The following is a 26437-nucleotide window of genomic DNA, read 5'->3' on the forward strand; positions in this document are numbered from 1 at the left end:
CAACAACTGTTCATTATTTTCACCTCTATTAATTATATGTATTTTTATAATGTATATATTTATATTTTCCGATAAATATACATAGACATATAGCGATATATAGGGAGATACATACATATAAGTTGATACGTACAAGTTTATAAGTAAATGAGATGTTTTTCCAATTAATACTTCTAAGAACTGAATGGAAACAAAATCGTAAAGTTTAGATAAGTCCCACTGAGCTTTGTACTTAGATCCCTGTTTTCAGAGTCCAGATTGACAAGCATAACACTATCAACCCACCTGTACCAGGTTGAGCTTTCCGTTTTGACAGAAGAGATTGCATTCACAGGGAAATCTTAATTTTTATTGCAAAATCTTATCTCACATAAAAAGTACTGTTCAACAGAGTCATAGCGTTACTTGAGTCCTTTGTGCAACATACTTCCCTAACATAGTTCAATGGGCAAAAGTTGAACAGAATAGAAAAGTAATACAATTCTGTTTGTCTTTGACTGTAGAACATAAAAAATGTGAAATGTCCACATTGCTGCAGCAATTTGCTCCCCTGTCACATGGGAGGTTCCATGGTGTAATGGTTAGCACTTTGGACTTTGAATCCAAGGATCCGAGTTCAAATCTCGGTGGGACCACTTTCATGACTTATGACCAAATCTTTTTCTGTCAAGTGTATTCATAAATATCATAAATCTAACACGGGTAGAGTGAAACATTAATGTATTGATTGTATTTTAAAAGTCTATTTGATGTGAGCAAATTATAGAACTTTTAGAAAACATGGAAATTAAATGGCTCAAAATAATGAGACATTTTGTGAGCTGACTCTGTTTTCTCAAACTCATCACAAGGGGCTGATGCAAGATATTACTTGTTTAAATCTTACTGTTATTGATAAGGGGAACAAGGAACTTTTTCAATTGGAAAGCCTTCATTAAAAGAAAACTTGAGGAATCAAATTGTGTATTTTGGGGGCAGAAGAGATGAACTTTTAAATAACAATCTTGAAATTCAGACACACAGATATTTACACTCTGTTTTTCTAAAGTAAATCCATAACCATGAAGTAGAATCTTTTGAAAGACATTTCAGATGTATTAATCTGAATTCCTCTTTCAAAGAAATGCACAATTAAATGCACTGTGTAAGTCAAGAATGTTGTCAGATAAGAAATCAGCAAAATTAACTATCTTATTACTGATCATACAGATGAGAAAGAAAAAGAACCTCTTGCTCAAATTGTGGATGGGAAAGAACAGTTTTTAGTTTTCAGCTTCTGTACTTATGTTTATGATTAATTCATTTCTTTATATTGTATTATCGCTATCTAGATGGATATAGCCATGTATACATACTTATACGTTGATAAGTTTCAGTATAAAGCTTTGACGTTATGTTTTTCCAAGTCCAAATTCTAAGAAATTAGTGAAATATTAAATCTCATAATTCAAGCAGGTCCCACCGAGATTTGAACTCGGATCGCTGGATTCAGAGTCCAGAGTGCTAACCATTACACCATGGAACCCCGCCATACATGAGGGCTTTTTCCATTGAGACAAAAGAGAGCGCATCAGTGCGGGGGCTTTTCTTACATTGATGAAAAGATATCTCAGTTGAATGCTCATAGTGTAAAGAGCGATAATGTGATTTGATTCTTTTCAGCTACATTCTCCATAACAGTGTTAAATGTGCAAACGTTTATCAGGACATGCAATTTACAAAATAATGATCATCTTTGACTGAAGAATATTAAAACATTCTACATTTCCAAACTACTACATCCATTTCTCTGTCTCTCACATGGGTGGCTCCAAAGAGCAATGGTTGGCACTTTGGACTTTGCATGCAAAGGTACCAGTCCAATTCTTTGAGGTACTTCTTTACTACTCTTGACCTTTTCCATTTCTGTCATCTTTGTTTATTGATAGCTCCAATCCAACACCAGTAGGTTGAAAGAGACAAATATTGACTCCTTTCAAAATGTCCAACAGCTTGAACAAGTTACAGAAATACGAACTTTATAATACTTTTACATCACATTCCTAGACAAAATAGTGTGACATTACAAAATCCTATCCTGTTTTTCTCAAATGCATTTCAGAAGGCTGATTCCCAGCATTCCTTTTTGAAGATTTCCACACTATTGATAAGGCGAATATAGCACATTCTGAAAGAGATGTTTTCTTAAATCAAACCTAGAGAACCACAATGACGGTATCATTCAGATAGTAGAAATGTTTTTTGTATATTAGTATGGAAGTTGTGAAATAAAACATTTCTCATGCTGATTTTCAACAGTCGATCTGCAATCATGAAATATAAGCTTTTGCTTGGAGGCCTCAAAGGTACTGATCTAATTTTCTTTTTTAAAATTATTCACAGATCGTATGATATGCTTTGTACAAACCAACTATGTTGTTAGATCAAAATTGATTAAAAAGTGACTATCTCAATTTCAGGACATATAGAAGAGGAAGGAGAAGGCGCTCATGTTTCAAATGCGGAGAGGCAACAACTGTTCATTATTTTCACCTCTATTAATTATATGTATTTTTATAATGTATATATTTATATTTTCCGATAAATATACATAGACATATAGCGATATATTGGGAGATACATACATATAAGTTGATACGTACAAGTTTATAAGTAAATGAGATGTTTTTCCAATTAATACTTCTAAGAACTGAATGGAAACAAAATCGTAAAGTTTAGATAAGTCCCACTGAGCTTTGTACTTAGATCCATGTTTTCAGAGTCCAGATTGACAAGCATAACACTATCAACCCACCTGTACCAGGTTGAGCTTTCCGTTTTGACAGAAGAGATTGCATTCACAGGGAAATCTTAATTTTTATTGCAAAATCTTATCTCACATAAAAAGTACTGTTCAACAGAGTCATAGCGTTACTTGAGTCCTTTGTGCAACATACTTCCCTAACATAGTTCAATGGGCAAAAGTTGAACAGAATAGAAAAGTAATACAATTCTGTTTGTCTTTGACTGTAGAACATAAAAAATGTGAAATGTCCACATTGCAGCAGCAATTTGCTCCCCTGTCACATGGGAGGTTCCATGGTGTAATGGTTAGCACTTTGGACTTTGAATCCAAGGATCCGAGTTCAAATCTCGGTGGGACCACTTTCATGACTTATGACCAAAACTTTTTCTGTCAAGTGTATTCATAAATATCATAAATCTAACACGGGTAGAGTGAAACATTAATGTATTGATTGTATTTTAAAAGTCTATTTGATGTGAGCAAATTATAGAACTTTTAGAAAACATGGAAATTAAATGGCTCAAAATAATGAGACATTTTGTGAGCTGACTCTGTTTTCTCAAACTCATCACAAGGGGCTGATGCAAGATATTACTTGTTTAAATCTTACTGTTATTGATAAGGGGAACAAGGAACTTTTTTAATTGGAAAGCCTTCATTAAAAGAAAACTTGAGGAATCAAATTGTGTATTTTGGGGGCAGAAGAGATGAACTTTTAAATAACAATCTTGAAATTCAGACACACAGATATTTACACTCTGTTTTTCTAAAGTAAATCCATAACCATGAAGTAGAATCTTTTGAAAGACATGTCAGATGTATTAATCTGAATTCCTCTTTCAAAGAAATGCACAATTAAATGCACTGTGTAAGTCAAGAATGTTGTCAGATAAGAAATCAGCAAAATTAACTATCTTATTACTGATCATACAGATGAGAAAGAAAAAGAACCTCTTGCTCAAATTGTGGATGGGAAAGAACAGTTTTTAGTTTTCAGCTTCTGTACTTATGTTTATGATTAATTCATTTCTTTATATTGTATTATTGCTATCTAGATGGATATAGCCATGTATACATACTTATACGTTGATAAGTTTCAGTATAAAGCTTTGACGTTATGTTTTTCCAAGTCCAAATTCTAAGAAATTAGTGAAATATTAAATCTCATAATTCAAGCAGGTCCCACCGAGATTTGAACTCGGATCGCTGGATTCAGAGTCCAGAGTGCTAACCATTACACCATGGAACCCAGCCATACACGAGAGCTTTTTCCATTGAGACAAAAGAGAGCGCATCAGTGCGGGGGCTTTTCTTACATTGATGAAAAGATATCTCAGTTGAATGCTCATAGTGTAAAGAGCGATAATGTGATTTGATTCTTTTCAGCTACATTCTCCATAACAGTGTTAAATGTGCAAACGTTTATCAGGACATGCAATTTACAAAATAATGATCATCTTTGACTGAAGAATATTAAAACATTCTACATTTCCAAACTACTACATCCATTTCTCTGTCTCTCACATGGGTGGCTCCAAAGAGCAATGGTTGGCACTTTGGACTTTGCATGCAAAGGTACCAGTCCAATTCTTTGAGGTACTTCTTTACTACTCTTGACCTTTTCCATTTCTGTCATCTTTGTTTATTGATAGCTCCAATCCAACACCAGTAGGTTGAAAGAGACAAATATTGACTCCTTTCAAAATGTCCAACAGCTTGAACAAGTTACAGAAATACGAACTTTATAATACTTTTACATCACATTCCTAGACAAAATAGTGTGACATTACAAAATCCTATCCTGTTTTTCTCAAATGCATTTCAGAGGGCTGATTCCCAGCATTCCTTTTTGAAGATTTCCACACTATTGATAAGGCGAATATAGCACATTTTGAAAGAGATGTTTTCTTAAATCAAACCTAGAGAACCACAATGACGGTATCATTCAGATAGTAGAAATGTTTTTTGTATATTAGTATGGAAGTTGTGAAATAAAACATTTCTCATGCTGATTTTCAACAGTCGATCTGCAATCATGAAATATAAGCTTTTGCTTGGAGGCCTCAAAGGCACTGATCTAATTTTCTTTTTTAAAATTATTCACAGATCGTATGATATGCTTTGTACAAATCAACTATGTTGTTAGATCAAAATTGATTAAAAAGTGACTATCTCAATTTCAGGACATATAGAAGAGGAAGGAGAAGGCGCTCATGTTTCAAATGCGGAGAGGCAACAACTGTTCATTATTTTCACCTCTATTAATTATATGTATTTTTATAATGTATATATTTATATTTTCCGATAAATATACATAGACATATAGCGATATATAGGGAGATACATACATATAAGTTGATACGTACAAGTTTATAAGTAAATGAGATGTTTTTCCAATTAATACTTCTAAGAACTGAATGGAAACAAAATCGTAAAGTTTAGATAAGTCCCACTGAGCTTTGTACTTAGATCCCTGTTTTCAGAGTCCAGATTGACAAGCATAACACTATAAACCCACCTGTACCAGGTTGAGCTTTCCGTTTTGACAGAAGGGATTGCATTCACAGGGAAATCTTAATTTTTATTGCAAAATCTTATCTCACATAAAAAGTACTGTTCAACAGAGTCATAGCGTTACTTGAGTCCTTTGTGCAACATACTTCCCTAACATAGTTCAATGGGCAAAAGTTGAACAGAATAGAAAAGTAATACCATTCTGTTTGTCTTTGACTGTAGAACATAAAAAATGTGAAATGTCCACATTGCTGCAGCAATTTGCTCCCCTGTCACATGGGAGGTTCCATGGTGTAATGGTTAGCACTTTGGACTTTGAATCCAAGGATCCGAGTTCAAATCTCGGTGGGACCACTTTCATGACTTATGACCAAATCTTTTTCTGTCAAGTGTATTCATAAATATCATAAATCTAACACGGGTAGAGTGAAACATTAATGTATTGATTGTATTTTAAAAGTCTATTTGATGTGAGCAAATTATAGAACTTTTAGAAAACATGGAAATTAAATGGCTCAAAATAATGAGACATTTTGTGAGCTGACTCTGTTTTCTCAAACTCATCACAAGGGGCTGATGCAAGATATTACTTGTTTAAATCTTACTGTTATTGATAAGGGGAACAAGGAACTTTTTTAATTGGAAAGCCTTCATTAAAAGAAAACTTGAGGAATCAAATTGTGTATTTTGGGGGCAGAAGAGATGAACTTTTAAATAACAATCTTGAAATTCAGACACACAGATATTTACACTCTGTTTTTCTAAAGTAAATCCATAACCATGAAGTAGAATCTTTCGAAAGACATGTCAGATGTATTAATCTGAATTCCTCTTTCAAAGAAATGCACAATTAAATGCACTGTGTAAGTCAAGAATGTTGTCAGATAAGAAATCAGCAAAATTAACTATCTTATTACTGATCATACAGATGAGAAAGAAAAAGAACCTCTTGCTCAAATTGTGGATGGGAAAGAACAGTTTTTAGTTTTCAGCTTCTGTACTTATGTTTATGATTAATTCATTTCTTTATATTGTATTATCGCTATCTAGATGGATATAGCCATGTATACATACTTATACGTTGATAAGTTTCAGTATAAAGCTTTGATGTTATGTTTTTCCAAGTCCAAATTCTAAGAAATTAGTGAAATATTAAATCTCATAATTCAAGCAGGTCCCACCGAGATTTGAACTCGGATCGCTGGATTCAGAGTCCAGAGTGCTAACCATTACACCATGGAACCCCGCCATACATGAGGGCTTTTTCCATTGAGACAAAAGAGAGCGCATCAGTGCGGGGGCTTTTCTTACATTGATGAAAAGATATCTCAGTTGAATGCTCATAGTGTAAAGAGCGATAATGTGATTTGATTCTTTTCAGCTACATTCTCCATAACAGTGTTAAATGTGCAAACGTTTATCAGGACATGCAATTTACAAAATAATGATCATCTTTGACTGAAGAATATTAAAACATTCTACATTTCCAAACTACTACATCCATTTCTCTGTCTCTCACATGGGTGGCTCCAAAGAGCAATGGTTGGCACTTTGGACTTTGCATGCAAAGGTACCAGTCCAATTCTTTGAGGTACTTCTTTACTACTCTTGACCTTTTCCATTTCTGTCATCTTTGTTTATTGATAGCTCCAATCCAACACCAGTAGGTTGAAAGAGACAAATATTGAGTCCTTTCAAAATGTCCAACAGCTTGAACAAGTTACAGAAATACGAACTTTATAATACTTTTACATCACATTCCTAGACAAAATAGTGTGACATTACAAAATCCTATCCTGTTTTTCTCAAATGCATTTCAGAGGGCTGATTCCCAGCATACCTTTTTGAAGATTTCCACACTATTGATAAGGCGAATATAGCACATTTTGAAAGAGATGTTTTCTTAAATGAAACCAAGAGAACCACAGTGACGGTATCATTCAGATAGTAGAAATGTTTTTTGTATATTAGTATGGAAGTTGTGAAATAAAACATTTCTCATGCTGATTTTCAACAGTCGATCTGCAATAATGAAATATAAGCTTTTGCTTGGAGGCCTCAAAGGTACTGATCTAATTTTCTTTTTTAAAATTATTCACAGATCGTATGATATGCTTTGTACAAATCAACTATGTTGTTAGATCAAAATTGATTAAAAAGTGACTATCTCAATTTCAGGACATATAGAAGAGGAAGGAGAAGGCGCTCATGTTTCAAATGCGGAGAGGCAACAACTGTTCATTATTTTCACCTCTATTAATTATATGTATTTTTATAATGTATATATTTATATTTTCCGATAAATATACATAGACATATAGCGATATATAGGGAGATACATACATATAAGTTGATACGTACAAGTTTATAAGTAAATGAGATGTTTTTCCAATTAATACTTCTAAGAACTGAATGGAAACAAAATCGTAAAGTTTAGATAAGTCCCACTGAGCTTTGTACTTAGATCCCTGTTTTCAGAGTCCAGATTGACAAGCATAACACTATCAACCCACCTGTACCAGGTTGAGCTTTCCGTTTTGACAGAAGAGATTGCATTCACAGGGAAATCTTAATTTTTATTGCAAAATCTTATCTCACATAAAAAGTACTGTTCAACAGAGTCATAGCGTTACTTGAGTCCTTTGTGCAACATACTTCCCTAACATAGTTCAATGGGCAAAAGTTGAACAGAATAGAAAAGTAATACAATTCTGTTTGTCTTTGACTGTAGAACATAAAAAATGTGAAATGTCCACATTGCTGCAGCAATTTGCTCCCCTGTCACATGGGAGGTTCCATGGTGTAATGGTTAGCACTTTGGACTTTGAATCCAAGGATCCGAGTTCAAATCTCGGTGGGACCACTTTCATGACTTATGACCAAATCTTTTTCTGTCAAGTGTATTCATAAATATCATAAATCTAACACGGGTAGAGTGAAACATTAATGTATTGATTGTATTTTAAAAGTCTATTTGATGTGAGCAAATTATAGAACTTTTAGAAAACATGGAAATTAAATGGCTCAAAATAATGAGACATTTTGTGAGCTGACTCTGTTTTCTCAAACTCATCACAAGGGGCTGATGCAAGATATTACTTGTTTAAATCTTACTGTTATTGATAAGGGGAACAAGGAACTTTTTTAATTGGAAAGCCTTCATTAAAAGAAAACTTGAGGAATCAAATTGTGTATTTTGGGGGCAGAAGAGATGAACTTTTAAATAACAATCTTGAAATTTAGACACACAGATATTTACACTCTGTTTTTCTAAAGTAAATCCATAACCATGAAGTAGAATCTTTTGAAAGACATGTCAGATGTATTAATCTGAATTCCTCTTTCAAAGAAATGCACAATTAAATGCACTGTGTAAGTCAAGAATGTTGTCAGATAAGAAATCAGCAAAATTAACTATCTTATTACTGATCATACAGATGAGAAAGAAAAAGAACCTCTTGCTCAAATTGTGGATGGGAAAGAACAGTTTTTAGTTTTCAGCTTCTGTACTTATGTTTATGATTAATTCATTTCTTTATATTGTATTATCGCTATCTAGATGGATATAGCCATGTATACATACTTATACGTTGATAAGTTTCAGTATAAAGCTTTGACGTTATGTTTTTCCAAGTCCAAATTCTAAGAAATTAGTGAAATATTAAATCTCATAATTCAAGCAGGTCCCACCGAGATTTGAACTCGGATCGCTGGATTCAGAGTCCAGAGTGCTAACCATTACACCATGGAACCCCGCCATACATGAGGGCTTTTTCCATTGAGACAAAAGAGAGCGCATCAGTGCGGGGGCTTTTCTTACATTGATGAAAAGATATCTCAGTTGAATGCTCATAGTGTAAAGAGCGATAATGTGATTTGATTCTTTTCAGCTACATTCTCCATAACAGTGTTAAATGTGCAAACGTTTATCAGGACATGCAATTTACAAAATAATGATCATCTTTGACTGAAGAATATTAAAACATTCTACATTTCCAAACTACTACATCCATTTCTCTGTCTCTCACATGGGTGGCTCCAAAGAGCAATGGTTGGCACTTTGGACTTTGCATGCAAAGGTACCAGTCCAATTCTTTGAGGTACTTCTTTACTACTCTTGACCTTTTCCATTTCTGTCATCTTTGTTTATTGATAGCTCCAATCCAACACCAGTAGGTTGAAAGAGACAAATATTGACTCCTTTCAAAATGTCCAACAGCTTGAACAAGTTACAGAAATACGAACTTTATAATACTTTTACATCACATTCCTAGACAAAATAGTGTGACATTACAAAATCCTATCCTGTTTTTCTCAAATGCATTTCAGAGGGCTGATTCCCAGCATTCCTTTTTGAAGATTTCCACACTATTGATAAGGCGAATATAGCACATTTTGAAAGAGATGTTTTCTTAAATCAAACCTAGAGAACCACAATGACTGTATCATTCAGATAGTAGAAATGTTTTTTGTATATTAGTATGGAAGTTGTGAAATAAAACATTTCTCATGCTGATTTTCAACAGTCGATCTGCAATCATGAAATATAAGCTTTTGCTTGGAGGCCTCAAAGGTACTGATCTAATTTTCTTTTTTAAAATTATTCACAGATCGTATGATATGCTTTGTACAAATCAACTATGTTGTTAGATCAAAATTGATTAAAAAGTGACTATCTCAATTTCAGGACATATAGAAGAGGAAGGAGAAGGCGCTCATGTTTCAAATGCGGAGAGGCAACAACTGTTCATTATTTTCACCTCTATTAATTATATGTATTTTTATAATGTATATATTTATATTTTCCGATAAATATGCATAGAAATATAGCGATATATAGGGAGATACATACATATAAGTTGATACGTACAAGTTTATAAGTAAATGAGATGTTTTTCCAATTAATACTTCTAAGAACTGAATGGAAACAAAATCGTAAAGTTTAGATAAGTCCCAATGAGCTTTGTACTTAGATCCCTGTTTTCAGAGTGCAGATTGACAAGCATAACACCATCAACCCACCTGTACCAGGTTGAGCTTTCCGTTTTGACAGAAGAGATTGCATTCACAGGGAAATCTTAATTTTTATTGCAAAATCTTATCTCACATAAAAAGTACTGTTCAACAGAGTCATAGCGTTACTTGAGTCCTTTGTGCAACATACTTCCCTAACATAGTTCAATGGGCAAAAGTTGAACAGAATAGAAAAGTAATACAATTCTGTTTGTCTTTGACTGTAGAACATAAAAAATGTGAAATGTCCACATTGCTGCAGCAATTTGCTCCCCTGTCACATGGGAGGTTCCATGGTGTAATGGTTAGCACTTTGGACTTTGAATCCAAGGATCCGAGTTCAAATCTCGGTGGGACCACTTTCATGACTTATGACCAAATCTTTTTCTGTCAAGTGTATTCATAAATATCATAAATCTAACACGGGTAGAGTGAAACATTAATGTATTGATTGTATTTTAAAAGTCTATTTGATGTGAGCAAATTATAGAACTTTTAGAAAACATGGAAATTAAATGGCTCAAAATAATGAGACATTTTGTGAGCTGACTCTGTTTTCTCAAACTCATCACAAGGGGCTGATGCAAGATATTACTTGTTTAAATCTTACTGTTATTGATAAGGGGAACAAGGAACTTTTTTAATTGGAAAGCCTTCATTAAAAGAAAACTTGAGGAATCAAATTGTGTATTTTGGGGGCAGAAGAGATGAACTTTTAAATAACAATCTTGAAATTCAGACACACAGATATTTACACTCTGTTTTTCTAAAGTAAATCCATAACCATGAAGTAGAATCTTTTGAAAGACATGTCAGATGTATTAATCTGAATTCCTCTTTCAAAGAAATGCACAATTAAATGCACTGTGTAAGTCAAGAATGTTGTCAGATAAGAAATCAGCAAAATTAACTATCTTATTACTGATCATACAGATGAGAAAGAAAAAGAACCTCTTGCTCAAATTGTGGATGGGAAAGAACAGTTTTTAGTTTTCAGCTTCTGTACTTATGTTTATGATTAATTCATTTCTTTATATTGTATTATCGCTATCTAGATGGATATAGCCATGTATACATACTTATACGTTGATAAGTTTCAGTATAAAGCTTTGACGTTATGTTTTTCCAAGTCCAATTTCTAAGAAATTAGTGAAATATTAAATCTCATAAATCAAGCAGGTCCCACCGAGATTGGAACTCGGATCGCTGGATTCAGAGTCCAGAGTGCTAACCATTACACCATGGAACCCCGCCATACATGAGGGCTTTTTCCATTGAGACAAAAGAGAGCGCATCAGTGCGGGGGCTTTTCTTACATTGATGAAAAGATATCTCAGTTGAATGCTCATAGTGTAAAGAGCGATAATGTGATTTGATTCTTTTCAGCTACATTCTCCATAACAGTGTTAAATGTGCAAACGTTTATCAGGACATGCAATTTACAAAATAATGATCATCTTTGACTGAAGAATATTAAAACATTCTACATTTCCAAACTACTACATCCATTTCTCTGTCTCTCACATGGGTGGCTCCAAAGAGCAATGGTTGGCACTTTGGACTTTGCATGCAAAGGTACCAGTCCAATTCTTTGAGGTACTTCTTTACTACTCTTGACCTTTTCCATTTCTGTCATCTTTGTTTATTGATAGCTCCAATCCAACACCAGCAGGTTGAAAGAGACAAATATTGACTCCTTTCAAAATGTCCAACAGCTTGAACAAGTTACAGAAATACGAACTTTATAATACTTTTACATCACATTCCTAGACAAAATAGTGTGACATTACAAAATCCTATCCTGTTTTTCTCAAATGCATTTCAGAGGGCTGATTCCCAGCATACCTTTTTGAAGATTTCCACACTATTGATAAGGCGAATATAGCACATTTTGAAAGAGATGTTTTCTTAAATGAAACCAAGAGAACCACAGTGACGGTATCATTCAGATAGTAGAAATGTTTTTTGTATATTAGTATGGAAGTTGTGAAATAAAACATTTCTCATGCTGATTTTCAACAGTCGATCTGCAATCATGAAATATAAGCTTTTGCTTGGAGGCCTCAAAGGTACTGATCTAATTTTCTTTTTTAAAATTATTCACAGATCGTATGATATGCTTTGTACAAATCAACTATGTTGTTAGATCAAAATTGATTAAAAAGTGACTATCTCAATTTCAGGACATATAGAAGAGGAAGGAGAAGGCGCTCATGTTTCAAATGCGGAGAGGCAACAACTGTTCATTATTTTCACCTCTATTAATTATATGTATTTTTATAATGTATATATTTATATTTTCCGATAAATATACATAGACATATAGCGATATATAGGGAGATACATACATATAAGTTGGTACGTACAAGTTTATAAGTAAATGAGATGTTTTTCCAATTAATACTTCTAAGAACTGAATGGAAACAAAATCGTAAAGTTTAGATAAGTCCCACTGAGCTTTGTACTTAGATCCCTGTTTTCAGAGTCCAGATTGACAAGCATAACACTATCAACCCACCTGTACCAGGTTGAGCTTTCCGTTTTGACAGAAGAGATTGCATTCACAGGGAAATCTTAATTTTTATTGCAAAATGTTATCTCACATAAAAAGTACTGTTCAACAGAGTCATAGCGTTACTTGAGTCCTTTGTGCAACATACTTCCCTAACATAGTTCAATGGGCAAAAGTTGAACAGAATAGAAAAGTAATACAATTCTGTTTGTCTTTGACTGTAGAACATAAAAAATGTGAAATGTCCACATTGCTGCAGCAATTTGCTCCCCTGTCACATGGGAGGTTCCATGGTGTAATGGTTAGCACTTTGGACTTTGAATCCAAGGATCCGAGTTCAAATCTCAGTGGGACCACTTTCATGACTTATGACCAAATCTTTTTCTGTCAAGTGTATTCATAAATATCATAAATCTAACACGGGTAGAGTGAAACATTAATGTATTGATTGTATTTTAAAAGTCTATTTGATGTGAGCAAATTATAGAACTTTTAGAAAACATGGAAATTAAATGGCTCAAAATAATGAGACATTTTGTGAGCTGACTCTGTTTTCTCAAACTCATCACAAGGGGCTGATGCAAGATATTACTTGTTTAAATCTTACTGTTATTGATAAGGGGAACAAGGAACTTTTTTAATTGGAAAGCCTTCATTAAAAGAAAACTTGAGGAATCAAATTGTGTATTTTGGGGGCAGAAGAGATGAACTTTTAAATAACAATCTTGAAATTCAGACACACAGATATTTACACTCTGTTTTTCTAAAGTAAATCCATAACCATGAAGTAGAATCTTTTGAAAGACATGTCAGATGTATTAATCTGAATTCCTCTTTCAAAGAAATGCACAATTAAATGCACTGTGTAAGTCAAGAATGTTGTCAGATAAGAAATCAGCAAAATTAACTATCTTATTACTGATCATACAGATGAGAAAGAAAAAGAACCTCTTGCTCAAATTGTGGATGGGAAAGAACAGTTTTTAGTTTTCAGCTTCTGTACTTATGTTTATGATTAATTCATTTCTTTATATTGTATTATCGCTATCTAGATGGATATAGCCATGTATACATACTTATACGTTGATAAGTTTCAGTATAAAGCTTTGACGTTATGTTTTTCCAAGTCCAAATTCTAAGAAATTAGTGAAATATTAAATCTCATAATTCAAGCAGGTCCCACCGAGATTGGAACTCGGATCGCTGGATTTAGAGTCCAGAGTGCTAACCATTACACCATGGAACCCCGCCATACATGAGGGCTTTTTCCATTGAGACAAAAGAGAGCGCATCAGTGCGGGGGCTTTTCTTACATTGATGAAAAGATATCTCAGTTGAATGCTCATAGTGTAAAGAGCGATAATGTGATTTGATTCTTTTCAGCTACATTCTCCATAACAGTGTTAAATGTGCAAACGTTTATCAGGACATGCAATTTACAAAATAATGATCATCTTTGACTGAAGAATATTAAAACATTCTACATTTCCAAACTACTACATCCATTTCTCTGTCTCTCACATGGGTGGCTCCAAAGAGCAATGGTTGGCACTTTGGACTTTGCATGCAAAGGTACCAGTCCAATTCTTTGAGGTACTTCTTTACTACTCTTGACCTTTTCCATTTCTGTCATCTTTGTTTATTGATAGCTCCAATCCAACACCAGCAGGTTGAAAGAGACAAATATTGACTCCTTTCAAAATGTCCAACAGCTTGAACAAGTTACAGAAATACGAACTTTATAATACTTTTACATCACATTCCTAGACAAAATAGTGTGACATTACAAAATCCTATCCTGTTTTTCTCAAATGCATTTCAGAGGGCTGATTCCCAGCATACCTTTTTGAAGATTTCCACACTATTGATAAGGCGAATATAGCACATTTTGAAAGAGATGTTTTCTTAAATGAAACCAAGAGAACCACAGTGACGGTATCATTCAGATAGTAGAAATGTTTTTTGTATATTAGTATGGAAGTTGTGAAATAAAACATTTCTCATGCTGATTTTCAACAGTCGATCTGCAATAATGAAATATAAGCTTTTGCTTGGAGGCCTCAAAGGTACTGATCTAATTTTCTTTTTTAAAATTATTCACAGATCGTATGATATGCTTTGTACAAATCAACTATGTTGTTAGATCAAAATTGATTAAAAAGTGACTATCTCAATTTCAGGACATATAGAAGAGGAAGGAGAAGGCGCTCATGTTTCAAATGCGGAGAGGCAACAACTGTTCATTATTTTCACCTCTATTAATTATATGTATTTTTATAATGTATATATTTATATTTTCCGATAAATATACATAGACATATAGCGATATATAGGGAGATACATACATATAAGTTGGTACGTACAAGTTTATAAGTAAATGAGATGTTTTTCCAATTAATACTTCTAAGAACTGAATGGAAACAAAATCGTAAAGTTTAGATAAGTCCCACTGAGCTTTGTACTTAGATCCCTGTTTTCAGAGTCCAGATTGACAAGCATAACACTATCAACCCACCTGTACCAGGTTGAGCTTTCCGTTTTGACAGAAGAGATTGCATTCACAGGGAAATCTTAATTTTTATTGCAAAATGTTATCTCACATAAAAAGTACTGTTCAACAGAGTCATAGCGTTACTTGAGTCCTTTGTGCAACATACTTCCCTACCATAGTTCAATGGGCAAAAGTTGAACAGAATAGAAAAGTAATACAATTCTGTTTGTCTTTGACTGTAGAACATAAAAAATGTGAAATGTCCACATTGCTGCAGCAATTTGCTCCCCTGTCACATGGGAGGTTCCATGGTGTAATGGTTAGCACTTTGGACTTTGAATCCAAGGATCCGAGTTCAAATCTCGGTGGGACCACTTTCATGACTTATGACCAAATCTTTTTCTGTCAAGTGTATTCATAAATATCATAAATCTAACACGGGTAGAGTGAAACATTAATGTATTGATTGTATTTTAAAAGTCTATTTGATGTGAGCAAATTATAGAACTTTTAGAAAACATGGAAATTAAATGGCTCAAAATAATGAGACATTTTGTGAGCTGACTCTGTTTTCTCAAACTCATCACAAGGGGCTGATGCAAGATATTACTTGTTTAAATCTTACTGTTATTGATAAGGGGAACAAGGAACTTTTTTAATTGGAAAGCCTTCATTAAAAGAAAACTTGAGGAATCAAATTGTGTATTTTGGGGGCAGAAGAGATGAACTTTTAAATAACAATCTTGAAATTCAGACACACAGATATTTACACTCTGTTTTTCTAAAGTAAATCCATAACCATGAAGTAGAATCTTTTGAAAGACATGTCAGATGTATTAATCTGAATTCCTCTTTCAAAGAAATGCACAATTAAATGCACTGTGTAAGTCAAGAATGTTGTCAGATAAGAAATCAGCAAAATTAACTATCTTATTACTGATCATACAGATGAGAAAGAAAAAGAACCTCTTGCTCAAATTGTGGATGGGAAAGAACAGTTTTTAGTTTTCAGCTTCTGTACTTATGTTTATGATTAATTCATTTATTTATATTGTATTATCGCTATCTAGATGGATATAGCCATGTATACATACTTATACGTTGATAAGTTTCAGTATAAAGCTTTGACATTATGTTTTTCCAAGTCCAATTTCTAAGAAATTAGTGAAATATTAAATCTCATAAATCAAGCAGGTCCCACCGAGATTGGAACTCGGATCGCTGGATTCAGAGTCCAGAGTGCTAACCATTACACCATGGAACCCCGCCATACATGAGGGCTTTTTCCATTGAGACAAAAGAGAGCGCATCAGTGCGGGGGCTTTTCTTACATTGATGAAAAGATATCTCAGTTGAATGCTCATAGTGTAAAGAGCGATAATGTGATTTGATTCTTTTCAGCTACATTCTCCATAACAGTGTTAAATGTGCAAACGTTTATCAGGACATGCAATTTAAAAATAATGATCATCTTTGACTGAAGAATATTAAAACATTCTACATTTCCAAACTACTACATCCATTTCTCTGTCTCTCACATGGGTGGCTCCAAAGAGCAATGGTTGGCACTTTGGACTTTGCATGCAAAGGTACCAGTCCAATTCTTTGAGGTACTTCTTTACTACTCTTGACCTTTTCCATTTCTGTCATCTTTGTTTATTGATAGCTCCAATCCAACACCAGCAGGTTGAAAGAGACAAATATTGACTCCTTTCAAAATGTCCAACAGCTTGAACAAGTTACAGAAATACGAACTTTATAATACTTTTACATCACATTCCTAGACAAAATAGTGTGACATTACAAAATCCTATCCTGTTTTTCTCAAATGCATTTCAGAGGGCTGATTCCCAGCATACCTTTTTGAAGATTTCCACACTATTGATAAGGCGAATATAGCACATTTTGAAAGAAATGTTTTCTTAAATGAAACCAAGAAAACCACAGTGACGGTATCATTCAGATAGTAGAAATGTTTTTTGTATATTAGTATGGAAGTTGTGAAATAAAACATTTCTCATGCTGATTTTCAACAGTCGATCTGCAATCATGAAATATAAGCTTTTGCTTGGAGGCCTCAAAGGTACTGATCTAATTTTCTTTTTTAAAATTATTCACAGATCGTATGATATGCTTTGTACAAACCAACTATGTTGTTAGATCAAAATTGATTAAAAAGTGACTATCTCAATTTCAGGACATATAGAAGAGGAAGGAGAAGGCGCTCATGTTTCAAATGCGGAGAGGCAACAACTGTTCATTATTTTCACCTCTATTAATTATATGTATTTTTATAATGTATATATTTATATTTTCCGATAAATATACATAGACATATAGCGATATATAGGGAGATACATACATATAAGTTGATACGTACAAGTTTATACGTAAATGAGATGTTTTTCCAATTAATACTTCTAAGAACTGAATGGAAACAAAATCGTAAAGTTTAGATAAGTCCCACTGAGCTTTGTACTTAGATCCCTGTTTTCAGAGTCCAGATTGACAAGCATAACACTATCAACCCACCTGTACCAGGTTGAGCTTTCCGTTTTGACAGAAGAGATTGCATTCACAGGGAAATCTTAATTTTTATTGCAAAATGTTATCTCACATAAAAAGTACTGTTCAACAGAGTCATAGCGTTACTTGAGTCCTTTGTGCAACATACTTCCCTAACATAGTTCAATGGGCAAAAGTTGAACAGAATAGAAAAGTAATACAATTCTGTTTGTCTTTGACTGTAGAACATAAAAAATGTGAAATGTCCACATTGCTGCAGCAATTTGCTCCCCTGTCACATGGGAGGTTCCATGGTGTAATGGTTAGCACTTTGGACTTTGAATCCAAGGATCCGAGTTCAAATCTCAGTGGGACCACTTTCATGACTTATGACCAAATCTTTTTCTGTCAAGTGTATTCATAAATATCATAAATCTAACACGGGTAGAGTGAAACATTAATGTATTGATTGTATTTTAAAAGTCTATTTGATGTGAGCAAATTATAGAACTTTTAGAAAACATGGAAATTAAATGGCTCAAAATAATGAGACATTTTGTGAGCTGACTCTGTTTTCTCAAACTCATCACAAGGGGCTGATGCAAGATATTACTTGTTTAAATCTTACTGTTATTGATAAGGGGAACAAGGAACTTTTTTAATTGGAAAGCCTTCATTAAAAGAAAACTTGAGGAATCAAATTGTGTATTTTGGGGGCAGAAGAGATGAACTTTTAAATAACAATCTTGAAATTCAGACACACAGATATTTACACTCTGTTTTTCTAAAGTAAATCCATAACCATGAAGTAGAATCTTTTGAAAGACATGTCAGATGTATTAATCTGAATTCCTCTTTCAAAGAAATGCACAATTAAATGCACTGTGTAAGTCAAGAATGTTGTCAGATAAGAAATCAGCAAAATTAACTATCTTATTACTGATCATACAGATGAGAAAGAAAAAGAACCTCTTGCTCAAATTGTGGATGGGAAAGAACAGTTTTTAGTTTTCAGCTTCTGTACTTATGTTTATGATTAATTCATTTCTTTATATTGTATTATCGCTATCTAGATGGATATAGCCATGTATACATACTTATACGTTGATAAGTTTCAGTATAAAGCTTTGACGTTATGTTTTTCCAAGTCCAAATTCTAAGAAATTAGTGAAATATTAAATCTCATAATTCAAGCAGGTCCCACCGAGATTGGAACTCGGATCGCTGGATTTAGAGTCCAGAGTGCTAACCATTACACCATGGAACCCCGCCATACATGAGGGCTTTTTCCATTGAGACAAAAGAGAGCGCATCAGTGCGGGGGCTTTTCTTACATTGATGAAAAGATATCTCAGTTGAATGCTCATAGTGTAAAGAGCGATAATGTGATTTGATTCTTTTCAGCTACATTCTCCATAACAGTGTTAAATGTGCAAACGTTTATCAGGACATGCAATTTACAAAATAATGATCATCTTTGACTGAAGAATATTAAAACATTCTACATTTCCAAACTACTACATCCATTTCTCTGTCTCTCACATGGGTGGCTCCAAAGAGCAATGGTTGGCACTTTGGACTTTGCATGCAAAGGTACCAGTCCAATTCTTTGAGGTACTTCTTTACTACTCTTGACCTTTTCCATTTCTGTCATCTTTGTTTATTGATAGCTCCAATCCAACACCAGCAGGTTGAAAGAGACAAATATTGACTCCTTTCAAAATGTCCAACAGCTTGAACAAGTTACAGAAATACGAACTTTATAATACTTTTACATCACATTCCTAGACAAAATAGTGTGACATTACAAAATCCTATCCTGTTTTTCTCAAATGCATTTCAGAGGGCTGATTCCCAGCATACCTTTTTGAAGATTTCCACACTATTGATAAGGCGAATATAGCACATTTTGAAAGAGATGTTTTCTTAAATGAAACCAAGAGAACCACAGTGACGGTATCATTCAGATAGTAGAAATGTTTTTTGTATATTAGTATGGAAGTTGTGAAATAAAACATTTCTCATGCTGATTTTCAACAGTCGATCTGCAATAATGAAATATAAGCTTTTGCTTGGAGGCCTCAAAGGTACTGATCTAATTTTCTTTTTTAAAATTATTCACAGATCGTATGATATGCTTTGTACAAATCAACTATGTTGTTAGATCAAAATTGATTAAAAAGTGACTATCTCAATTTCAGGACATATAGAAGAGGAAGGAGAAGGCGCTCATGTTTCAAATGCGGAGAGGCAACAACTGTTCATTATTTTCACCTCTATTAATTATATGTATTTTTATAATGTATATATTTATATTTTCCGATAAATATACATAGACATATAGCGATATATAGGGAGATACATACATATAAGTTGGTACGTACAAGTTTATAAGTAAATGAGATGTTTTTCCAATTAATACTTCTAAGAACTGAATGGAAACAAAATCGTAAAGTTTAGATAAGTCCCACTGAGCTTTGTACTTAGATCCCTGTTTTCAGAGTCCAGATTGACAAGCATAACACTATCAACCCACCTGTACCAGGTTGAGCTTTCCGTTTTGACAGAAGAGATTGCATTCACAGGGAAATCTTAATTTTTATTGCAAAATGTTATCTCACATAAAAAGTACTGTTCAACAGAGTCATAGCGTTACTTGAGTCCTTTGTGCAACATACTTCCCTACCATAGTTCAATGGGCAAAAGTTGAACAGAATAGAAAAGTAATACAATTCTGTTTGTCTTTGACTGTAGAACATAAAAAATGTGAAATGTCCACATTGCTGCAGCAATTTGCTCCCCTGTCACATGGGAGGTTCCATGGTGTAATGGTTAGCACTTTGGACTTTGAATCCAAGGATCCGAGTTCAAATCTCGGTGGGACCACTTTCATGACTTATGACCAAATCTTTTTCTGTCAAGTGTATTCATAAATATCATAAATCTAACACGGGTAGAGTGAAACATTAATGTATTGATTGTATTTTAAAAGTCTATTTGATGTGAGCAAATTATAGAACTTTTAGAAAACATGGAAATTAAATGGCTCAAAATAATGAGACATTTTGTGAGCTGACTCTGTTTTCTCAAACTCATCACAAGGGGCTGATGCAAGATATTACTTGTTTAAATCTTACTGTTATTGATAAGGGGAACAAGGAACTTTTTTAATTGGAAAGCCTTCATTAAAAGAAAACTTGAGGAATCAAATTGTGTATTTTGGGGGCAGAAGAGATGAACTTTTAAATAACAATCTTGAAATTCAGACACACAGATATTTACACTCTGTTTTTCTAAAGTAAATCCATAACCATGAAGTAGAATCTTTTGAAAGACATGTCAGATGTATTAATCTGAATTCCTCTTTCAAAGAAATGCACAATTAAATGCACTGTGTAAGTCAAGAATGTTGTCAGATAAGAAATCAGCAAAATTAACTATCTTATTACTGATCATACAGATGAGAAAGAAAAAGAACCTCTTGCTCAAATTGTGGATGGGAAAGAACAGTTTTTAGTTTTCAGCTTCTGTACTTATGTTTATGATTAATTCATTTATTTATATTGTATTATCGCTATCTAGATGGATATAGCCATGTATACATACTTATACGTTGATAAGTTTCAGTATAAAGCTTTGACGTTATGTTTTTCCAAGTCCAATTTCTAAGAAATTAGTGAAATATTAAATCTCATAAATCAAGCAGGTCCCACCGAGATTGGAACTCGGATCGCTGGATTCAGAGTCCAGAGTGCTAACCATTACACCATGGAACCCCGCCATACATGAGGGCTTTTTCCATTGAGACAAAAGAGAGCGCATCAGTGCGGGGGCTTTTCTTACATTGATGAAAAGATATCTCAGTTGAATGCTCATAGTGTAAAGAGCGATAATGTGATTTGATTCTTTTCAGCTACATTCTCCATAACAGTGTTAAATGTGCAAACGTTTATCAGGACATGCAATTTAAAAATAATGATCATCTTTGACTGAAGAATATTAAAACATTCTACATTTCCAAACTACTACATCCATTTCTCTGTCTCTCACATGGGTGGCTCCAAAGAGCAATGGTTGGCACTTTGGACTTTGCATGCAAAGGTACCAGTCCAATTCTTTGAGGTACTTCTTTACTACTCTTGACCTTTTCCATTTCTGTCATCTTTGTTTATTGATAGCTCCAATCCAACACCAGCAGGTTGAAAGAGACAAATATTGACTCCTTTCAAAATGTCCAACAGCTTGAACAAGTTACAGAAATACGAACTTTATAATACTTTTACATCACATTCCTAGACAAAATAGTGTGACATTACAAAATCCTATCCTGTTTTTCTCAAATGCATTTCAGAGGGCTGATTCCCAGCATACCTTTTTGAAGATTTCCACACTATTGATAAGGCGAATATAGCACATTTTGAAAGAAATGTTTTCTTAAATGAAACCAAGAAAACCACAGTGACGGTATCATTCAGATAGTAGAAATGTTTTTTGTATATTAGTATGGAAGTTGTGAAATAAAACATTTCTCATGCTGATTTTCAACAGTCGATCTGCAATCATGAAATATAAGCTTTTGCTTGGAGGCCTCAAAGGTACTGATCTAATTTTCTTTTTTAAAATTATTCACAGATCGTATGATATGCTTTGTACAAACCAACTATGTTGTTAGATCAAAATTGATTAAAAAGTGACTATCTCAATTTCAGGACATATAGAAGAGGAAGGAGAAGGCGCTCATGTTTCAAATGCGGAGAGGCAACAACTGTTCATTATTTTCACCTCTATTAATTATATGTATTTTTATAATGTATATATTTATATTTTCCGATAAATATACATAGACATATAGCGATATATAGGGAGATACATACATATAAGTTGATACGTACAAGTTTATACGTAAATGAGATGTTTTTCCAATTAATACTTCTAAGAACTGAATGGAAACAAAATCGTAAAGTTTAGATAAGTCCCACTGAGCTTTGTACTTAGATCCCTGTTTTCAGAGTCCAGATTGACAAGCATAACACTATCAACCCACCTGTACCAGGTTGAGCTTTCCGTTTTGACAGAAGAGATTGCATTCACAGGGAAATCTTAATTTTTATTGCAAAATCTTATCTCACATAAAAAGTACTGTTCAACAGAGTCATAGCGTTACTTGAGTCCTTTGTGCAACATACTTCCCTAACATAGTTCAATGGGCAAAAGTTGAACAGAATAGAAAAGTAATACAATTCTGTTTGTCTTTGACTGTAGAACATAAAAAATGTGAAATGTCCACATTGCTGCAGCAATTTGCTCCCCTGTCACATGGGAGGTTCCATGGTGTAATGGTTAGCACTTTGGACTTTGAATCCAAGGATCCGAGTTCAAATCTCGGTGGGACCACTTTCATGACTTATGACCAAATCTTTTTCTGTCAAGTGTATTCATAAATATCATAAATCTAACACGGGTAGAGTGAAACATTAATGTATTGATTGTATTTTAAAAGTCTATTTGATGTGAGCAAATTATAGAACTTTTAGAAAACATGGAAATTAAATGGCTCAAAATAATGAGACATTTTGTGAGCTGACTCTGTTTTCTCAAACTCATCACAAGGGGCTGATGCAAGATATTACTTGTTTAAATCTTACTGTTATTGATAAGGGGAACAAGGAACTTTTTTAATTGGAAAGCCTTCATTAAAAGAAAACTTGAGGAATCAAATTGTGTATTTTGGGGGCAGAAGAGATGAACTTTTAAATAACAATCTTGAAATTCAGACACACAGATATTTACACTCTGTTTTTCTAAAGTAAATCCATAACCATGAAGTAGAATCTTTTGAAAGACATGTCAGATGTATTAATCTGAATTCCTCTTTCAAAGAAATGCACAATTAAATGCACTGTGTAAGTCAAGAATGTTGTCAGATAAGAAATCAGCAAAATTAACTATCTTATTACTGATCATACAGATGAGAAAGAAAAAGAACCTCTTGCTCAAATTGTGGATGGGAAAGAACAGTTTTTAGTTTTCAGCTTCTGTACTTATGTTTATGATTAATTCATTTCTTTATATTGTATTATCGCTATCTAGATGGATATAGCCATGTATACATACTTATACGTTGATAAGTTTCAGTATAAAGCTTTGACGTTATGTTTTTCCAAGTCCAAATTCTAAGAAATTAGTGAAATATTAAATCTCATAATTCAAGCAGGTCCCACCGAGATTGGAACTCGGATCGCTGGATTCAGAGTCCAGAGTGCTAACCATTACACCATGGAACCCCGCCATACATGAGGGCTTTTTCCATTGAGACAAAAGAGAGCGCATCAGTGCGGGGGCTTTTCTTACATTGATGAAAAGATATCTCAGTTGAATGCTCATAGTGTAAAGAGCGATAATGTGATTTGATTCTTTTCAGCTACATTCTCCATAACAGTGTTAAATGTGCAAACGTTTATCAGGACATGCAATTTACAAAATAATGATCATCTTTGACTGAAGAATATTAAAACATTCTACATTTCCAAACTACTACATCCATTTCTCTGTCTCTCACATGGGTGGCTCCAAAGAGCAATGGTTGGCACTTTGGACTTTGCATGCAAAGGTACCAGTCCAATTCTTTGAGGTACTTCTTTACTACTCTTGACCTTTTCCATTTCTGTCATCTTTGTTTATTGATAGCTCCAATCCAACACCAGCAGGTTGAAAGAGACAAATATTGACTCCTTTCAAAATGTCCAACAGCTTGAACAAGTTACAGAAATACGAACTTTATAATACTTTTACATCACATTCCTAGACAAAATAGTGTGACATTACAAAATCCTATCCTGTTTTTCTCAAATGCATTTCAGAGGGCTGATTCCCAGCATACCTTTTTGAAGATTTCCACACTATTGATAAGGCGAATATAGCACATTTTGAAAGAGATGTTTTCTTAAATGAAACCAAGAGAACCACAGTGACGGTATCATTCAGATAGTAGAAATGTTTTTTGTATATTAGTATGGAAGTTGTGAAATAAAACATTTCTCATGCTGATTTTCAACAGTCGATCTGCAATCATGAAATATAAGCTTTTGCTTGGAGGCCTCAAAGGTACTGATCTAATTTTCTTTTTTAAAATTATTCACAGATCGTATGATATGCTTTGTACAAATCAACTATGTTGTTAGATCAAAATTGATTAAAAAGTGACTATCTCAATTTCAGGACATATAGAAGAGGAAGGAGAAGGCGCTCATGTTTCAAATGCGGAGAGGCAACAACTGTTCATTATTTTCACCTCTATTAATTATATGTATTTTTATAATGTATATATTTATATTTTCCGATAAATATACATAGACATATAGCGATATATAGGGAGATACATACATATAAGTTGATACGTACAAGTTTATACGTAAATGAGATGTTTTTCCAATTAATACTTCTAAGAACTGAATGGAAACAAAATCGTAAAGTTTAGATAAGTCCCACTGAGCTTTGTACTTAGATCCCTGTTTTCAGAGTCCAGATTGACAAGCATAACACTATCAACCCACCTGTACCAGGTTGAGCTTTCCGTTTTGACAGAAGAGATTGCATTCACAGGGAAATCTTAATTTTTATTGCAAAATGTTATCTCACATAAAAAGTACTGTTCAACAGAGTCATAGCGTTACTTGAGTCCTTTGTGCAACATACTTCCCTAACATAGTTCAATGGGCAAAAGTTGAACAGAATAGAAAAGTAATACAATTCTGTTTGTCTTTGACTGTAGAACATAAAAAATGTGAAATGTCCACATTGCTGCAGCAATTTGCTCCCCTGTCACATGGGAGGTTCCATGGTGTAATGGTTAGCACTTTGGACTTTGAATCCAAGGATCCGAGTTCAAATCTCAGTGGGACCACTTTCATGACTTATGACCAAATCTTTTTCTGTCAAGTGTATTCATAAATATCATAAATCTAACACGGGTAGAGTGAAACATTAATGTATTGATTGTATTTTAAAAGTCTATTTGATGTGAGCAAATTATAGAACTTTTAGAAAACATGGAAATTAAATGGCTCAAAATAATGAGACATTTTGTGAGCTGACTCTGTTTTCTCAAACTCATCACAAGGGGCTGATGCAAGATATTACTTGTTTAAATCTTACTGTTATTGATAAGGGGAACAAGGAACTTTTTTAATTGGAAAGCCTTCATTAAAAGAAAACTTGAGGAATCAAATTGTGTATTTTGGGGGCAGAAGAGATGAACTTTTAAATAACAATCTTGAAATTCAGACACACAGATATTTACACTCTGTTTTTCTAAAGTAAATCCATAACCATGAAGTAGAATCTTTTGAAAGACATGTCAGATGTATTAATCTGAATTCCTCTTTCAAAGAAATGCACAATTAAATGCACTGTGTAAGTCAAGAATGTTGTCAGATAAGAAATCAGCAAAATTAACTATCTTATTACTGATCATACAGATGAGAAAGAAAAAGAACCTCTTGCTCAAATTGTGGATGGGAAAGAACAGTTTTTAGTTTTCAGCTTCTGTACTTATGTTTATGATTAATTCATTTCTTTATATTGTATTATCGCTATCTAGATGGATATAGCCATGTAT

At 33.6% G+C, this 26437-nt stretch overlaps 15 non-coding genes across 15 annotated transcripts; 11 read left to right on the plus strand and 4 right to left on the minus strand.

Annotated features, from left to right (window-relative positions):
- The first annotated feature begins 563 nt into the window (after positions 1-563).
- TRNAQ-UUG (transfer RNA glutamine (anticodon UUG)) lies at positions 564-635 on the plus strand. The gene has a single exon. It is a non-coding gene; the product is annotated as a tRNA-Gln (tRNA).
- Positions 636-1453: 818 nt separating this feature from the next.
- On the minus strand, positions 1454-1525 carry TRNAQ-CUG (transfer RNA glutamine (anticodon CUG)). The gene has a single exon. It is a non-coding gene; the product is annotated as a tRNA-Gln (tRNA).
- A 1547-nt stretch (positions 1526-3072) lies between these two features.
- On the plus strand, positions 3073-3144 carry TRNAQ-UUG (transfer RNA glutamine (anticodon UUG)). The gene has a single exon. It is a non-coding gene; the product is annotated as a tRNA-Gln (tRNA).
- Positions 3145-3962: 818 nt separating this feature from the next.
- On the minus strand, positions 3963-4034 carry TRNAQ-CUG (transfer RNA glutamine (anticodon CUG)). Its single transcript has one exon. It is a non-coding gene; the product is annotated as a tRNA-Gln (tRNA).
- Positions 4035-5581: 1547 nt separating this feature from the next.
- On the plus strand, positions 5582-5653 carry TRNAQ-UUG (transfer RNA glutamine (anticodon UUG)). Its single transcript has one exon. It is a non-coding gene; the product is annotated as a tRNA-Gln (tRNA).
- Positions 5654-6471: 818 nt separating this feature from the next.
- TRNAQ-CUG (transfer RNA glutamine (anticodon CUG)) lies at positions 6472-6543 on the minus strand. The gene has a single exon. It is a non-coding gene; the product is annotated as a tRNA-Gln (tRNA).
- A 1547-nt stretch (positions 6544-8090) lies between these two features.
- TRNAQ-UUG (transfer RNA glutamine (anticodon UUG)) lies at positions 8091-8162 on the plus strand. Its single transcript has one exon. It is a non-coding gene; the product is annotated as a tRNA-Gln (tRNA).
- An 818-nt stretch (positions 8163-8980) lies between these two features.
- TRNAQ-CUG (transfer RNA glutamine (anticodon CUG)) lies at positions 8981-9052 on the minus strand. Its single transcript has one exon. It is a non-coding gene; the product is annotated as a tRNA-Gln (tRNA).
- Positions 9053-10599: 1547 nt separating this feature from the next.
- Positions 10600-10671, plus strand: TRNAQ-UUG (transfer RNA glutamine (anticodon UUG)). The gene has a single exon. It is a non-coding gene; the product is annotated as a tRNA-Gln (tRNA).
- A 2437-nt stretch (positions 10672-13108) lies between these two features.
- Positions 13109-13180, plus strand: TRNAQ-UUG (transfer RNA glutamine (anticodon UUG)). Its single transcript has one exon. It is a non-coding gene; the product is annotated as a tRNA-Gln (tRNA).
- A 2437-nt stretch (positions 13181-15617) lies between these two features.
- On the plus strand, positions 15618-15689 carry TRNAQ-UUG (transfer RNA glutamine (anticodon UUG)). The gene has a single exon. It is a non-coding gene; the product is annotated as a tRNA-Gln (tRNA).
- A 2436-nt stretch (positions 15690-18125) lies between these two features.
- On the plus strand, positions 18126-18197 carry TRNAQ-UUG (transfer RNA glutamine (anticodon UUG)). Its single transcript has one exon. It is a non-coding gene; the product is annotated as a tRNA-Gln (tRNA).
- Positions 18198-20634: 2437 nt separating this feature from the next.
- On the plus strand, positions 20635-20706 carry TRNAQ-UUG (transfer RNA glutamine (anticodon UUG)). Its single transcript has one exon. It is a non-coding gene; the product is annotated as a tRNA-Gln (tRNA).
- A 2436-nt stretch (positions 20707-23142) lies between these two features.
- TRNAQ-UUG (transfer RNA glutamine (anticodon UUG)) lies at positions 23143-23214 on the plus strand. Its single transcript has one exon. It is a non-coding gene; the product is annotated as a tRNA-Gln (tRNA).
- Positions 23215-25651: 2437 nt separating this feature from the next.
- On the plus strand, positions 25652-25723 carry TRNAQ-UUG (transfer RNA glutamine (anticodon UUG)). The gene has a single exon. It is a non-coding gene; the product is annotated as a tRNA-Gln (tRNA).
- The last annotated feature ends 714 nt before the right edge of the window (positions 25724-26437 follow it).

Source organism: Lissotriton vulgaris, unplaced genomic scaffold (assembly GCF_964263255.1).
Source record: "Lissotriton vulgaris unplaced genomic scaffold, aLisVul1.2 SCAFFOLD_714, whole genome shotgun sequence".
NCBI lineage: Eukaryota > Metazoa > Chordata > Amphibia > Caudata > Salamandridae > Lissotriton > Lissotriton vulgaris.